This window comes from Scyliorhinus torazame, chromosome 16 (genome assembly GCF_047496885.1).
Source record: "Scyliorhinus torazame isolate Kashiwa2021f chromosome 16, sScyTor2.1, whole genome shotgun sequence".
Taxonomy (NCBI): Eukaryota; Metazoa; Chordata; class Chondrichthyes; order Carcharhiniformes; family Scyliorhinidae; genus Scyliorhinus; species Scyliorhinus torazame.
Window position 1 is genome coordinate 96,628,305 of NC_092722.1, and position 15,078 is coordinate 96,643,382.

At 48.6% G+C, this 15,078-nt stretch overlaps 1 protein-coding gene across 1 annotated transcript in view; it reads left to right on the top strand.

The window, feature by feature from the left end:
- The window catches only part of hk1 (hexokinase 1), a 328,092-nt gene that overhangs the window by 199,580 nt on the left and 113,434 nt on the right, over positions 1-15,078 (top strand). The gene's annotated exons all lie outside the window — the stretch shown is intronic.

Here is a 15,078-nt window from a genome sequence, read left to right on the forward strand (position 1 = left end):
GTTCGGGGAGGGAATTCTGGAGTTTAAACCTTGGCAGCTGAACGCACAGTCAGCAATAGTGGAGCATTTAAATTGGGAACACTCAAAGCCAGAATTCTGAACGCAGCTATCACAGAGGATTGTAGGGCTTGAGGGGATGATGGAGATAGGGAGGGGCAAGGCTCTGGACCAATTTAAACATAAGGATGAGAATTTAATAAAAGCAAATTACTGCGGATGTTGGAATCTGAAACAGAAGAGAAAATGCTGGAAAATCTCAGCAAGTCTGGCAGCATCTGTGGGGAGAGAAAAGAGGTAACTTTTTGAGTCCGATAACGCTTTGTCAAAGCTTTGCCACAAAAAAAAGGTAACTTGAATGTTATGACATGCCAAGTGCTAATCCAGGTACTTCTTAAAGGATGAGAGGCAAATCGCTTCTACCATCCTCCCAGGCGGTACATTCTAGACCGTCACCACCCTCTGGGTAAAAGTATTTTTCCTCAAATCCCCTGTAAACCTCCTGCCCCTCACCTTGAACTTGTGTCCCCTCCAAACTGACCCTTCAACGAAGGGGAACAGCAGCTCCTGGTGCATCGCTTCTGCACCCACGCCAGTGCAATCACATCCTTCCTATAAGGCGGTTGTCATGATGTACAAACAGGCAACCAATGAACACTCAGAATAGGACACAACCAATGGGCAGTCAGGACACTCAGAGGTGGCATCACCACAAGGGGGCATCACATAAACACTATAAAAGGGATGAGGCACTCACACCCTGCCTCTTTCCACAGACCGACATCTAGAGAGTTAGACAGGGTTGATCAGCAGCTTCACACCCCAGCACGTGGCTTAGAGCAAGCTGGTACAGTTAGACTGAGTTACTACAGTTAGATTAGCAGAGAGTCAAACTCATTTGAGAACTGTGTTAATAGTTCAATAAACACGTTGAACTCATTTCAGAGTCTGGAGCATCCTTGAGTTAAGACTGCATCAAGTAGTAGCCTGTGTTATCCGAAGCAGCATAACACAACAATGGTGACTGGAATTGCACACAGTACTCCAGCTGTGGCCTCACCAAATTTCTATATAACTCCAACATGACCTCCCTGCTTTTGTTTTTAAAAAATATATTTTATTAAAGTTTTCAAACACAATTTCTTCCCTTACAAATCAAAGAGAAAAAAAAGGTAACATGATAACTGCAAAATAACATTGTTTAACTAACATGGTAGACTAACCAAATAACACTAAGTAATACTCCCCCCGCCCCCTCTCCCCCTCCAAAAACCCAAACAATTCCCCCCCCTCCCCCTCCCGGGTTGCTGCTGCTGGCCATCTATCATCCCCCTAGCGTTCCGCTAGGTAGTCGAGGAACGGTTGCCACTGTCTGGTGAACCCTTGAGCCGATCCTCTCAGCGCAAACTTCATCTGCTCTAGTTTAATGAACCCCGCCATATCGTTTACCCAGGCCTCCACTCCGGGGGGTTTCGCTTCCTTCCACATGAGTAAAATCCTACGCCGGGCTCCTAGGGACGCAAAGGCCACGACATCGGCCTCTTTCGCCTCCTGCACTCCCGGCTCATCCGCTACTCCAAATATAGCTAACCCCCAGCCTGGCTTGACCCGGACCTTCACCACCTTCGAGATCACTCCCGTCACTCCCCTCCAGTGCCGGACACAACCAAAACATATGTGTGTGTTTCGCCGGCTTCCCCCGCACCTCCCACACTTGCCCTCCACTCCGAAGAACCCTGCTCAACCTTGCTCCCGTTATGTGTGCTCTATGCAGCACCTTAAATTGGATCAGGCTAAGCCTGGCACACGAGGAAGAGGAATTTATCCTGCTTGGGGCATCAGCCCACAAACCCTCCTCAATCTCCTCCCCGAGCTCTTCTTCCCATTTTCCCTTCAGTTCGCCCACCAGCTTCTCCCCCTCTTCTCTCATCTCCCGGTATATCTCTGACACTTTGCCCTCCCCGACCCACACCCCCGAAAGCACCCTGTCCTGGATCCCTTGTGTCGGGAGCAGCGGAAATTCCCTCACCAGTTGTTTCGTGAACGCTCTCACCTGCATATATCTAAAGAAATTTCCCCGGGGCAGCCCATACATTTCCTCCAGCGCTCCCAAGCTCGCAAACGTCCCGACTATAAATAAATCTCCCACTCTCCTGATTCCTACCCGATGCCAGCTCTGGAATCCTCCGTCCAGCCCCCCTGGGGCAAACCTATGGTTGTTCCTGATCGGGGACCACACCGAGGCTCCCAGCACACCCCTCTGTCACCTCCATTGCCCCCAGATACTTAATGTTGCCGCCACCACTGGGTTCGTGGTAAATTGTTTTGGGGAGAGCGGTAGTGGCGCCGTCACCAGCGCTTTTAAACTCGTCCCTTTGCAGGACTTCATCTCCACTCTCCTTAGCGGTAGGCCATCTATCCCTTTACTCTGGTCCCCAGGGTGTATCACAAAAAGCTCACTCTTTCCCATGTTAAGCCTATATCCCGAGATCAGTGACCTTCCCAAAACAAAGAAATCTATCCGGGAGTACACCTTGTGAACATGGGAGAAGAAGGAGGACTCTTTGGCCATCGGACTAACAAATCGCCACGGATCCACTCCCCCCATTTGGTCCATAAATCCCCTAAGCACCTTGGCTGCTGCCGGCCTTTTTCCGGTCTTAGATCTAGATCTATCTAGCCCTGGGTCCAACATGGTGTTGAAGTCCCCCCATTATCAGGTTTCCTACCTCCAGGTCCGGGATACGTCCCAGCATCCGCTTCATAAATCCCGCATCATCCCAATTCGGGGCATATACGTTAACCAACACGACCTCCATTCCCTGCAGTCTGCCACTCACCATCACATATCTGCCTCCGCTGTCTGCTACAATGTTCCTAGCCTCAAATGTCACCCGTTTCCCCACCAGTATGGCCACCCCTCTGTTCTTTGCATCCAGCCCTGAGTGGAACACCTGTCCCACCCATCCTTTCCTTAACCTAACTTGGTCCGCCACCTTCAGGTGCGTCTCCTGAAGATGGTCTGCCCTCAGTCCTTTCAAGTGCGCGAACACTCGGGCCCTCTTAATCGGCCCATTTAGGCCTCTCACATTCCACGTGATCAGCCGTACTGGGGGGCTGCCTGCCCCCCTCCCCTGTTGACTAGCCATCACCCTCTCTGGGCCAGTCCCACGTCCCGGTTCCGCGAACCCACCCGTTCCCCAGGCGGCGCATTCCCGTCCCGACCACCTTTTCTTTTACCAGTTCCTCTTCGATCTCTGCAGCAGCAACCCAGTTATCCCCCCCCCCCCCCCGCGCTAGATCCCCATCCAGCATGCTTACTCCCCCCATATTGCTTCGGAGAGTCAGCTGACTTCAACTGACCCCGGCTTCTCCCGCTCTCTCCTTGACCCCCCCGGTGTGGGGAACTCCCATCTACCTTGCACCTATCTTCCCGCCATCATCTTTCTGGGGCGGGAACAAGAACAATGAGCCCCGTGTTCTCTAGAGCCGTCCCGCCCCTCGTGGCGCAGCTCCCTCTGCCGCCCCAATCCCATTCCCCATCCCCCGCCTATGTCTCTTCTTCCCCCCCGCCGGCGCCCACATTTCTCAGTGTGTCCCCCCCTCCCCAATTTACATCTCTATATATATCCGCATTGTCGTGTCCCCTCTAACATCAGTCCCTCAGTTCTGATCCAGTTTCTCGTTTTTAATGAAGGTCCATGCTTCTTCCGCCGTTTCGAAGTAGTGATGCCTCTCCTGGTGCGTGACCCACAGTCGCGCCGGCTGCAACATCCCAAACTTCACCTTCTTGTGTAGCACCTCCTTGGCTCGATTAAAACTCGCCCTCCTTCTCGCCACCTCCGCACTCCAATCCTGGTACACCCGTACCACCGCATTCTCCCATCTACTACTCCGTACCTTTTTGGCCCATCTCAGAACCACCTCTCTGTCATTGAAGCGATGAAATCGCATGATCGTCGCCCTAGGTGGTTCTCCCGCGTTTGGTCTCCTCGCAGGGACCCGATGGGCCCCTTCCACTTCCAAGGGGCCCGAGGGAGCCTCAGCTCCCATTAGCGAGCGTAGCATCGTGCTCACGTAAGCCCCGCCGTCTGCTCCTTCCACTCCCTCGGGGAGACCCAGGATCCGAAGGTTCTTTCTCCGTGACCTGTTTTCTAGGACTTCAATCCTTTCAATGCACTTTTTGTGGAGCGCCTCGTGCGTCTGCATTTTGACCGCCAGGCCCAGGATCTCGTCCTCGTTGTCCGTCACCTTCGGCTCCACCACGCGGAGCTCCATCTCCTGGGTCCTTTGTGTCTCCTTAAGCCCCTCAATTGCTTGTAGCATCGGGGCCAGCACCTCCTTCTTAAGCAGCTCCACACACCGTCTCAAAAATCTGTCTTGGTCCGGCCCCCATGTCGCCTGGGCTCCCTCCGCCGCCATCTTGCTCCTTTTTCCTTCTGCCCCTGTCCTCGAGGATTCTTCGCGATCTGGCCGCCGCCGCCGATATTTTTCTTTTTCGTTGGGGGGGACTCCCTGTTGTCTCACCCCACAAAGGTTTCGTCCCGAAAAAATTTCCCGTTGGGGCTCTTAAAAGAGCCCGAAGGTCCGTTCAAGCTGGAGCCGCCGAAACGTGCGGCTTAGCTGGTCATTGCCGCAACCGGAAGTCCTCCCTGCTTTTGTAATCTATGCCTCGATTGAAAAAGGAAAGTGTCCCATCACACTCCTGACTTGTGCCTTGTAGATGCTGGAAGGCTTTAGGGGGGGCCAGGAGTTGTGTCACTTGCTCAAGTGCTCATTCAAGTACGTCTTTAAGGATATGAGGCAACCCGCCTCTACCACCCTCCCACGGAATGCATTCCAGACCATCACCATCCTCTGGATCTGGATAAAAGCATTTTTCCTCAAATTCCCCCCTAAACCTCCTGCCCTTCACCTTGAACTTGTGTCCGCCTCGCAACTGACCGTGCAAAGGGGAATAGCTGCTCCCCCCCCCCCCCCCCCCGGTCCCCACCACCACCAGCCTTCCTAGCCTTTGATCTGTTCTGGTAGTCACAGTATTAATATTGGCTTGTGCAGTTCAGTTTCTGATCAATGGTAACCCCCAGGATGTTGAAAGTGGGGGATTCAGCGATGGTAATGCTGTTGAATGTAAAGGGGTGATGGTTCGATCCTCTCTTGTTGGAGATGGTTATTGATTGCCACTTGTGAAATGCAAACGTTGCATGCCATTTGCAGCCCAAGTCTGGATATTGTACAGATCTTGTTGCATTTGGGCATGGTGTGAATTTATTTTACTTGGTGCGAGTTTGGACACCTGCAACATAGGTTTGGTTGAGCTCAAGGTCCCAAAGGATAGAATGTGAGACACTAGCCACGGATGCATTAGAATGGTCAAATATAGAGATAACAAAGGCACAGATGAAAGTTTCAACAGCAGATAGGGTGGCACGATGGTTAGCACTGTTGCTTCACAGCGCCAGGATCCCAGGTTCGATTCCCTGCTTTGGTCACTGTCTGTGCAGAGACTGCAAGTTCTTCCTGTCCTGCGTGGGTTTGCTCTGGGTGCTCTAGTTTCCTCCCACAAGTCCCAAGACTCGTGCTGTTAGGTAATTTGGACATTCTGAATTCTCCCTCTGTGTACCCGAACAGGCGCCGGAATGTGGCGACTAGGGGCTTTTCACAGTAACTTCATTGCAGTGTTAATGTAAGCCTACTTGTGAAAATAAAGATTATTATTTTCTGAGCTGAGGCAGCAATTGTTACAGATGTAAAAACAGGTGGTCTTAGTGACGGTTCCAATATATGGTCGGAGGCTGACCTCGGGCTGAAATCTTGACACACAACTTGCAACAGACTTGTTCAACCTCATATAATTGCCAGGGAGTTGGTGGCTCAGGAACGGAATTCATAGCGGGAATAATGACATTTCTGCTCATTCAGTTCTGCATGTCGGAAAAGCAGCTTGATAATTCAGAGAAAAGGGAGGAGTTTAGAGGTGGCGATGATGGTCAGCATACATGTGGAAGCTGGTGTCGAGTTTTTAGTCCAATTGCTGAGGGTCAACATGTAAATGAACAACAGGAAGGATTCATGGGGGACATCAGAAAAAGCAGAGTGGGAACAGCAAGAGAAATCATTGCAAGTGACCTTCTGATTTAAGATTAGTGTTATCCCAATTGCTGTGAAAACTGGATGGGAAGATCACAGGATAGAATCCTGGCTCAAATTATTGTGGACAGGATTCTCTGTTCCTAAGACTAAGTGTTGACTTCAGAATCGGGAAATGCCATTGGGCGGAGAATGGGTTTTACCCCCGAAATTGTGGCAGGTGCTGGTTTCACGACAAATTCGTGGACTTTCATGACAGCAAAGCTGGTTCCGCACCTGGACCGATTTAGCGACTGTTAAGGGGCGAGCACCGGCGCCACATGGAACACAATCGATTCCAATGAGAAACGGTGTGGGATTCACCAGGTCCTTGATTGACACTCGTATACACACACTCAACTCAGCCAACAAGAAGGCACTGGTTGCGCTGGAGCGCGTCACCCAGCTGAAGGGTTGGCTGCGGCCACAGGGCACCTAGGGGGTGCCCTGGAGGGGACACCCATATGACCTGTGGCCCTATGTTCACAGTGGGCAGTCAGCGGTGTGCGCAGCTGCATGGCTGCGGTAATGGTGCTCCGTGCCTGGCAACCCCGACCCCACAGCCCACCTCCTGGCCATTCCCCACTACTCCCCCCTGCCCTGGCAGAAGCCCCCCTGTTAGCGGCACAACTGTCAGCAAACTGCCGATGTTTGACACTTTCCGTACCGCCTCTCGCTCTAAGCTACGGCACCTGTTTCACGATTTTTAAAACTACAAGTGAACCTCGCTGTCGTGAATTTGCCCCAGTGGAGGTGGAGCATCGCGGAGGCCCGGAGAATACCGGGTCAGGCCCGCTAATGATGTGCCAACAGCATTTACTGTACGTGCGTTCTGGACTGCATTGACGCCGCTATCAAGGCACCGGAGATTTGTCGTGAAACCAGCACCTGCCATAATTTCGGGGGTAAAACCCATTCTCCGCCCAATGGCATTTCCCGATTCTGACGTCAGCCGACAGAATCCCGCCTTGTAACCTTTACTTTTTTTTTGATAAAACATGGAGGCACAGTTACAGGACCACCAATTAGTTTCAGCAGCAAGATTATAAACATATATTAAACATGAAAGTTGGATTATTAAACAACACTTCTTTGCTCCCCCTTTAGCTTAATAAATACACATAAGATTTTAAGACCAACACGGATTACTAAGTATATTTTAAGCTATAATGGTCCCATAAATACAAAGTCCCATTTTAAACACACAAACTGACTGGTCAAATATATATTCCCCTCCAAGTTAGTATTTGGATTTCTCCTCCGAATCCCCCCAGATGATTGCCACATGATAGTTTCCAAAACCCACTCCCAAAAACGCGCTTTACAAAATCTCATAAGAATGCGTTCCCTTAAGTTTACTTTCTGAAATCCAGACCAGGTTTTCCAAACTGCACTTTTCCGCTTCACTTTTAACAGCGAAACCAGTCCAGAATTTTACATCACCCCCTTTAGGATTTCTTTTGTCTTCATGGATTTTACATAGACTCCGAGGTCCAGCCACTGATTTCCACAATTACTTTAATTAATGTCTCCCAAACTGCAATAATTTCCGACACACCTTAGCACTACCATAGATATCTTTCTGGCCTCTCTTGCTCCAATGTCTTTTAAACTCTGTGACTTTACTGAACAGTATTCTGTTCTGGTTCCCAGTTTCCTCTGTTCTGTTAACTCCAGACTACTTGGAAACTTCTTTACATTTCTCTATTTTCTTTAACTAGCTTAACTAGTCCAAAGATGTGCAGGTTAGGTGGATTGGCCACGCTAAATTGCCGCTCGGGGTCCAAAGATGTACAGGTTAGGTGACGATAGGGGGGGGAGGATGAGCTGGTTGGAGTGCTCTCTCGGAGGGTCAATGCAGACCCGATGGGCCAAATGGCCTTCTTCTGCACTGTAGGATTCTATGGGATTTAAGTTTCCAGCATATGTTTTCTTAACCACTACGCCATTGTATGGCTCTTCTTCGAGCTCGGCTGAGGGAAACATTCCCTTTTAAAACCAACTACTTCTAGCAGATCTGTGTGAGCTGCCTTCTCTCTCACTAGCTATCTCCACATATAATCAAATTAGCTGAACTAAAACTTAAAAGCCTTTGCCTTACAAGGCCCGATGTAAGCAACCACTGCTAGTTTATTTATGCTTTATGCCATAACTCTCTCTGAGCACAATAGAATCACAGTTGGAACTTAACCAACCCACACATACAAACACCTTTCACCAATATGAATCCAATTATACTCTTCCGGGCACACAAACATTAAAATAAACCCACTTAAAACTATTTATGTTTACCAATAGAAATATAAATCCCTTAAATCTAATTTTGTTTTCCAACAAAGAGGTAAATGAAACTGGAAGCAGTCTCACTCAGCTGGATGGTAGTGGAGACGAATTTGAGGAGAATAGTGTTATCAGCCATGTCAAGAACTGCATACAGGTTAAGAAGGACAAGAAGGGATAGTTTTTTTTAGAGAAACTGGCGTCAAAAGGCCATATATTCACATCCCTGCAGGGAGCTAGCAGGCACCCGTCGGGAAGCTCGCAGCTTTAGCTGCAAATACGGGCCCCCCACACTTCTGGGCCAGAGGCCGCATGCCCGACCCGGACCACCCACCCAAAAAATAGCCCGGTCCCGAATGAGGCCTCCCTGCCCTCTGATCAGCCCGCCCCCAACTGTGACGGCCGTGGACTGAGTCCGCAGCATGTTAGAAACTTCGGCCAGTCAGGGGCAGAGAATGGCGGGGCGGGCCTCCAGCAATGGCCACAGGTAGGGGATACGCGGCGCAGAGTACTTCCCAGGTACGCCACTTTTCGGGGGTCGGAGAATCAAGGAACTGGCGCCAGTCCTGATTCCATGCACGAAAGTGGATTCTCCGCCTCAGTGCCGGATGCCCATGGAATGTGCAATGGAACTGGAATGTGTTAGGTGGCGTGGGATGGAGATTTAAAGAAGTACTGTTGCAATAACGATGCTAATTTCATTGCAAATGTTTTGTATGTACCTTATATACTCATGTTAAAAGTCAAATATTTGAGACCAATTGTTTCGGCTTAAAATGATGCAATCAACTTTTACGTGGGTAATGTTCAGCACGTGCGTGTTTGATTTAAGCCCATGTGAAATCCAAAAAAGATTTGGACCCAAGTGAAATCCAAAAAGGATTGTCATGAACCATAGTAATTAAAAATGAACTATAGTAATTAAAAATGAACCGTAATAACATAGTTTGTCATTCACAATCTGATCACTTTTGTAATTTGAATAAATATGAACAAAACAAATGTAGAAATGTTTCAAACATTTACTTGCTGGGACTCATTGGTATTTGTACATTTGCAATGAAATGAACATAGAACATAGAACAGTACAGCACAGAACAGGCCCTTCGGCCCACGATGTTGTGCCGAGCATTGTCCGAAACCAAGATAAAGCTATCCCACTCCCTGTCATTCTGGTGTGCTCCATGTGCCTATCCAATAACCGCTTGAAAGTTCCTAAAGTGTCTGACTCCACTATCACAGCAAGTAGTCCATTCTACACCCTAACCACTCTCTGAATAAAGAACCTACCTCGGACATCCCTCCTATATCTCCCACCCTGAACCTTATAGTTATGCTCCCTTGTAACCGCTACATCCACCCGAGGAAATAGTCTCTGAACGTCCACTCTATCTATCCCCCTCATCATCTTATAAACCTCTATTAAGTTGCCTCTCTTCCTCCTCCGCTCCAAAGAGAAAAGCCCTAGCTCCCTCAACCTTTCCTCATAAGACCTATCCTGCAAACCAGGCAGCATCCTGATAAATCTCCTTTGCATCCTTTCCAATGCTTCCACATCCTTCCTATAGTGAGGTGACTAGAACTGCACACAATACTCAAAATGTGGTGTCAAATGGAAATCAAATGGTTAACATCTCCAGGATTAAACGTTGGTTCTAAAATGTTCAGGCTTTGATCCTCAAATGATTTTACTGAAAAGTTAGTTTAATAGATGAAAAATCATGGAGTAGATTTTTACATGAATCAATATTTCCATGAGTATATGCAGTATATAAAGATAAGGTAACATACAACAGAAATGTGAAATAATTTTAAAAAGTAGCATGACTTAGCTAAGCTGGGAACCTACTTAATCCTCTTACCAAATCTATTCTGGTGCTGGAGTTCACATGCTTGCAGAGTTTAGCGAGGATTTCCTGCTAAGTTGCTGGGTTCTTAACAGGATCCACGTGGGTTTTCTGATTTAACAGTGAGAATGCTACTGCAGTCATTTCTGGCAAAACCAGCCTTGTGCTGCAATAACTAGGTTTTGTGCAGTTTAATGTGATGTATTTCTGAGATGTCCACAGTTGAAAAAAATAAATGATTAAAGTTGTGCAGTGTTGTTTCTACCATCGTGGGCCTTACTTTAGGAGCTGCACTGAGCAGGCAGCTAATTGAAGATTTAGAGTTGGGTTTACAAAAGTGCACTGAATAAATACCATAAGGGCCTGAAATGATGCTGTGATTTGTGTGATAGGTCTTCCTCTACTTTTTAAATAGAACCACGACTGAGTTCATTTTAAACAGTTAATGGTTACTCTTAAAATGACAAAAAGGAAATCTATGACCCTCCTCCCCTCAACCCTGAACTCCAGCTTCACTCCCTCCGATCCTCAGCTTCAATTCTCCTCCCCCAGGGTCTCAACTCTATCCTTACCTGCCCAGGGTCTCAGACACTATCTGGCTGTTATCCGTCCTTAGTTTGAATTTCCCTGTCTTCCAGCCTCAAACCTCATAGACCTCTTCAATACTCCAACCCTCATAGACCGACTAATTCCTAGTTATTCCCAATAGTAAAAATTAATGCCAATAGCAATTATGACAAATACAAAATAAAATTATCCCATCAATATATCCATCCACCCATACATACATACAATTTATACAATTTACAGTGCAGAAGGAGACCATTCGGCCCATCGGGTCTACACCGGCTCTTGGAAAGAGCACCCTACCCAAGCTCACACCTCCACCCTATCCCCATAACCCAGTAACTCCACCCAACACTAAGGGCAATTTTGGACACTGAGGGCGAATTATCTAGGCCAATCCACCTAACCTGCACATCTTTGGACTGTGGGAGGAAACCGGAGCACCCGGAGGAAACCCACGCACACACGGGGAGGACGTGCAGACTCCGCACAGACAGTGACCCAAGCCGGAATCGAACCTGGGACCCTGGAGCTGTGAAGCAATTGTGCTATCCACTATGCTACCGTGCTGCCCTGAATAATATCTTATTCAAAATCTTGTGTGCGCACACACTCCCATGGCCAATTAAACAATCCAGTTGTCACACGACTGTTCCAGCATTTCACTTGGAAATTGGCTGTGCAGAAATTGCAGCTACCAGACTGACACTCAATACCAAACTGATGATTTGCTTCAAGAATCACACAATTGTTATGGTGCCGGAGGAGGCCAATGGGCCCGTCGAGTCTGCCCCGACTCTCCAAACGAGCATCATGCCGTTCCCCTGCATTTTCCCTGTACCCCTGCACATTGTTTCTATTCATTCTAATGCCCTCCTGAATGTATCTGCCTCTGCCACACTTCCAGGAAGTGTATTCCAGACCCAAACCACTTTATAAAAAAGTTTTTTCTTGCTTCTTTGGCAAACCGCCTAAAATCTGTGCCTCTCATTCTTGCTCCTTTTATGAGCGGGAACAGTTTCTCCCTATCTATTGTGTCCAGCCCCCTCATTATTTTGACCATCACAATCAAACCACTTCTCATCCTTCTTCTCTCCAAGGAGAACAGTCCCAATCTCTCCAATTATCCTCATAACTGAAGTTTCTTATCCCTGGAACCATTCTTATAAACTCTTCTGCACTCTCTTCAATGCAGGTTCACTTCTTTCCCAAAATGTGGCACCCAAAACTGTACACAATAGGCTGCATTCTCCATTCTGGAGACTCGGTGCTTCCACTGGAGTAGAAGCACTGAACTTCTCCACTGGTGCCAGAAACAATTCACTCCTCTTTTCCATGTAAATTTATACATGGAGGGAGGTCGCAGGATTCTTTTGGTCCGGCGATGCCCCCTACCCCCTCTCCTCAATGCAAATCCTGCCCCTCTCTCCCCAGCTGACAAGTAGGGTCATCCACCCCACCCACCATAAACATTACGGGTAACCCCCTACCACAGCGTGCACACCCATCAGGGTGACTCGGTCCCCTCCCCAACCCCCTCCCCACAGCCAGAGTGAGACACAGTGAAGAGTGAGTTTGGGAATTTCAAGTTGGTGGGGCTTCGAAGCTGGGTGGGGAGGAGGTGCTTTTTATCCCTGGTAAGTGACATGTAAGTAGTTTGTCTTTTCATTTGTATATTTATTTACTTTTTCTTTCATTTTTTGGAATTGTAGTTGTATAAGTTAACCTAAGGTTTAAGGCATGGCAGGAAATCCCAGACCCATGTCATGCTCCTCGTGTGCGATGTGGGAGCTCAGGGACATGTCCACTGTCCCTGGCTCCTTCACGTGCAAGAAGTGTGTCCAGTTGCAGCTCCTGTTTGACTGCTTGACGGCTCTGGAGCTGCGGATGGACTCACTTTGGAGCATCCGCGATGCTGAGGATGTCGTGGATAGCATGCTTAGCGAGCTGGTCACACCACCAGGTGAAAGTTACTGAGGGAGATAGAAAATGGGTGACCAAAAGACAGAGCAAGAGTAGGAAGGCAGTGCAGGTGTTCCCTGCGGTCATCTCCCTGCAAAACAGATACACCGCTTTGGATACTGTTGAGGGAGATGGCTCACCAGGGGAAGGCAGCAGCAGCCAGGTTCATGGCACCGTGGCTGGCTCTGCTGCGCAACAGGGCAGGAAGAAGAATGGCAGGGCTATCGTGATAGGGGACTCAATCATAAGGGGAATAGACAGGCGGTTCTGTGGACGCAATCAAGACTCCAGGATGGTGTGTTGCCTCCCTGACGCAAGGGTCAAGGATGTCTCGGAGCGTCTTTGCGTAAAGAACCTACCTCTGACCTTTGTCCTATATCTATTACCCCTCAGTTTAAAGCTATGTCCCCTTGTGCCAGCCATTTCCATCCGCGGGAGAAGGCTCTTACTGTCCACCCTATCTAACCCCCTGATCATTTTGTATGCCTCTATTAAGTCTCCTCTTAACCTTCTTCTCTCCAACGAAAACAACCTCAAGTCCATCAGCCTTTCCTCATAAGATTTTCCCTCCATACCAGGCAACATCCTGGTAAATCTCCTCTGCACCCGTTCCAAAGCCTCCACGTCCTTCCGATAATGCGGTGACCAGAACTGTACGCAATACTCCAAATGCGGCCGCACCAGAGTTTTGTACAGCTGCAACATGACCTCCCGACTCCGGAACTCAATCCCTCTACCAATAAAGGATCTCAGGATTGCGTCCAGTGCCATGAGCGAGTCAGAGTAGGAATGTCAGGATAGATAGGATGAATGCGTGGCTCGAGAGATGGTGCAAGAGGGAGAGATTCAAATTCCTGGAGCATTGGAACCGGTTCTGGGGAGGTGGGACCAGTACAAACCGGACGGTCTACACCTGGGCAGGACTGGAACCGATGTCCTGGGGGGGGTGTTTGCTAAAGCTGTTGGGGAGGGTTTAAACTAACGTGGCAGGGGGATGGGATCCAATGTAGGAGGTCGGAGGGAAGTAAAACAGAGCCAGAAACAAAAAGCAGTAAGGAGGAAAGTGTAAGGCAGGGAACCCATAGTCAAAAATCAAAAAGGGCCACAGTACAGCGTATAGTGACTGAGGAGAGTATGAATAGGGAGGTGGCCAATGCAGGATTGAGGATGTTGTACCTAAATGGGTGCAGTATACGGACCAAGGTAAATGAGCTTGTTGCGCACATTGAAATTGGCCGGTACGATGTGGACATCACAGAGACGTGGCTGCAAGGGGATCAGGGCTGTGATCTAAATAGGATATATGTCCTATCAAAAGGACAGGCAGATGGGCAAAAGGGGCGGGTTGCAAAAGGGGGCGGGGTTGCATTGTTAGTAAGGAATGAAGTTAAATCAATAGAAAGAAGCGATATAGGATCAGAAGGCATAGAATCTCTGTGGGTAGAGTTGAGGAATCGCAAAGGTAAAAAGAGCCTGATGGGAGTTATATACAGGCCCCTATCAGTAGTCAGGATGTGGGGCAGAAAATAGATCAGGAGATAGAAAAGGCATGTAAAAAAGGCAATATTACAATAATCATGGGGGACTTCAAAATGCAGGTGGACTGGAAAATTCAGGTTGGTAGTGGATCCCAAGAAATGGAATTTGTGGAATGTCTAAGAGATGTTTTTTTTTGGAGCAGCTTGTGACAGAGCCTACTAGGGAACAGGCAATACTGGATTTGGTGATGTGTAATGAGGCAGACTTGAGCAGACTTGATCAGGGAACTTAAAATGAAGGAACCCTTAGGGAGCAGTGACCACAATATGATAGAATTTACCCTGCAGTTTGAGGGAGAAGCTGCAATCATTTGTAACAGTATTACAATTAAATAAGCGTACATGCAAAGACATGAGGGAGGAGCTGCCCAGAGTTGATTGGAGAAGGAGCCCAGCAGGGAAGACAGTGGCAGGAGTTTCGTAGAATTTACAGTGCAGAAGGAGGCCATTCAGCCCATCGAGTCTGCACCGGCTCTTTGAAAGAGCACCCTACCAAGCCCACACCTCCACCCTATCCCCATAACCCAGTAACCCCTCCCAACACTAAGGGCAATTTTGGACACTAAGGGCAATTTAGCATGGCCAATCCACCTAACCTGCATACCTTTGGACTGTGGGAGGAAACCGGAGCACCCAGAGGAAACGCACACACACACACACGGGGAGAACGTGCAGACTCCGCACAGACAATGACCCAAGCGGGAACCGAACCTGGGACCCTGGAGCTGTGAAGCAATTGTGCTAACCACTATGCTACC